Genomic DNA, 2,629 nt, shown 5'->3' with positions numbered 1-2,629 from the left:
AAAGATCACTAAAACCAAGAGCTGGTTCTTTGAAAAATAAGCAAGATTAATGAACCACTAGCCAGACTCATCAAGAAACAGAGACAACCCAAATAAATAAATCGGAGGTGAAAGAGGTGAAGCAACAACTGACACCACAGAAATACAAAAGATTGTAAAAAAATACTATGAACAACTCTGTGCCAATAAATTGTACAACCTGAGTGCAATGGACAAATTGCTAGAATCTCAATCAGAAAGAATCTGAAAACCAGAACAAGCCAATAACAACTAATGAATTGAAGCAGTAATCAAAAAAAAATCCCAGCAAACAAAAGTCCTGGACTGGTTGGCTTCACAGGCAAGTTTTACCAAACATTCAAAGAAGAATTAAGATCTATCCTCCTCAAACTATTCCAAAAAATTCAAGAGGAAGGAAGACTTCCAAGCTCTTTTAATGAAGCTAGCAATATTCTAATTCCAAAACCAGACAAAGACACTACAAGGAAAGAAAATAACAGGCCAATATCCCTGATGAACACAGATGCTAAAATGCTTAACAAAATATTAACAAATCAAATGCAATATATTAAAAAGATCATATACTATGGCCACATGGGTTCTATTCCAGGGACGCAAGGCTGATACAATATTCACAAATCAATAAATGGGATACACCACATAAAAAAAAATGAAGGTTAAAAATCACATGATCATATCAATAGACACAGAAAAAGCATTTGATAAAATCCATTACCCAATTTTCCTAAAACTCTCAGCAAGTGGGAATAGAGAAAACATATCTCAACATAATAAAGGCCATATGTGACACATTTAAAACCAACATCATATTCCATGCCCAAAAACAAAAAGTGTTTTCCTTAAGAATAGGAACAAGACAGGGAAGTCAGCTTTCACCACTCTTACTCAGCATAGTACTGGAAGTCGTAAGCACAGCGATTAGACTAGAAGAAAAAATGAAAAGCATCAAGTTGGAAAGGAGGAGGTAAAATTTTCATTCCTTGCAGATGGCATGATATTGTACATAGAAAACCCTAAAGATTATACCGAAAAACTACTAGATTTATAAATGAATTAGGAAAAGTAGCAGGACATAAAATTAACATATGAAAATCAATAGCATTTTTATACACCAATAATGAACTTCCAGAAAAACTTAGAAAACAATCTAATTTACCATTCTAACAACAGCAACCTAAAAGATATCCTGGAGCCCTAACTGGTTTGGCTCAGTGGATAGAGCGTCAGCCTGCGGACTGAAAGTTCCCAGGTTCGATTCCGGCCAAGGGCATGTACCTTGGTTGCGGGCACATCCCCAGTTGGGGGTGTGCAGGAGGCAGCTGATCGATGTTTCTCTCTCATCGGTGTTTCTAACTCTCTATCCCTCTCCCTTCCTCTCTGTAAAAAATCAATAAAATATATATTTAAAGAAAAGAAGATATCCTGGAATAAACTTAACCAAGGAGGTAAAAGACCTGTGCATGGAAAAAAGAAACAGAGAAAAGTATAAACAAGTGGAATCATATTCCACGTTCACAGATTATAAGAATTAACATCATTAAAATGTCCATGACCCAAAGCAATCTATAGATTCAACACAATTCCTATTAAAATACCAAAGGCATATTTCACAGATCTAGAACAAGTATTACAAATATTTATATGGAACCCAAAAAGATCCTGAATAGACACAGAAATCTTGAGAAGGAGAACAAAGTTGGAGGGATCACAGTACTGGATATCAAACTATACTACAAAGCCACTGTAATCAAAACAGTCTGGTAGTGGCAGAAGAACAGGCATATAGATCTATGGAACAGAACAGAGACCCCAGAAATTGACCCAAACCATTGCACTCAATATTTTACAAAGGAGGCAAGAGCATACAATGGAGTAAAGGCTACCAACTTACACCATATAAGAATAGATTCAAAATGGATAAAAGACTTAAATATAAGGCATGAAACCATAAAAATCCTAGATGAAAACATAGGCAGTAAAATCTCACCAATGAATTTATACGCATATATGGATAGCCCGTGGACAGACAATAATGGGGGAATGGCCTGGGGAGAGAGAAGGATCTGGAAGAAGGAAATCTCAGACATCTCACATCTGAGATTTTGGCTGATACATCTCCTAGGAAAAGAGAAACAAAAGAAGAAATAGTCAAATGGGACTATATCAAACTGAAAAGCTTCTGCGCAGCAAAAGAAACCATTCTCAAAATGAAAAGGGAGCCCTCTGTATGGAAAAATATATTTGCCAAGGATACATTTGATTAAGGACTAATTTCCAAAATATAAAGAACTCATACAATTCAACAAAAGGAAGACAGTCTAATTTTAAAATGGGTAAAGGACCCACTTCTCTAAAGAGGCATACTGATGGCCAATAGGCATATAAAAAAATTCTCATCACAAGTCATCAGAGATGCATGTTAAAACCTCACAACTGCTAGAATGGCTTCTGCCAGCACTTCTGCCTTGGAGAAAGCTGCCTCTCCAGCCCTCACCCTGCAGCCCAGTGGTTCTCAACCTTCCTAATGCCGCGACCCTTTAATACAGTTCCTCATGTTGTGGTGACCCCCAACTTCATTGTTACAAATTGAACATAACTAAAGCATAGT

The 2,629-nt window shown here is 36.6% G+C and overlaps 1 long non-coding RNA gene across 1 annotated transcript in view; it reads right to left on the bottom strand.

Annotated features, from left to right (window-relative positions):
* The window catches only part of LOC107184115, an 18,753-nt gene extending 16,681 nt beyond the window's left edge, over window positions 1–2,072 (bottom strand). The window contains exons 1-2 of the long non-coding RNA XR_001514934.1: window positions 2,023–2,072; window positions 779–782 (exon numbers count right to left, since the gene is read on the bottom strand). This is a non-coding gene — a long non-coding RNA (uncharacterized LOC107184115). The remainder of the gene's footprint in view (window positions 1–778; window positions 783–2,022) is intronic.
* Window positions 2,073–2,629: the final 557 nt, after the last annotated feature.

The sequence above is a fragment of the Myotis davidii genome, unplaced genomic scaffold, assembly GCF_000327345.1.
Source record: "Myotis davidii unplaced genomic scaffold, ASM32734v1 scaffold821, whole genome shotgun sequence".
Lineage (NCBI taxonomy): Eukaryota > Metazoa > Chordata > Mammalia > Chiroptera > Vespertilionidae > Myotis > Myotis davidii.
This window is presented reverse-complemented; position numbering and strand designations above follow the sequence as displayed.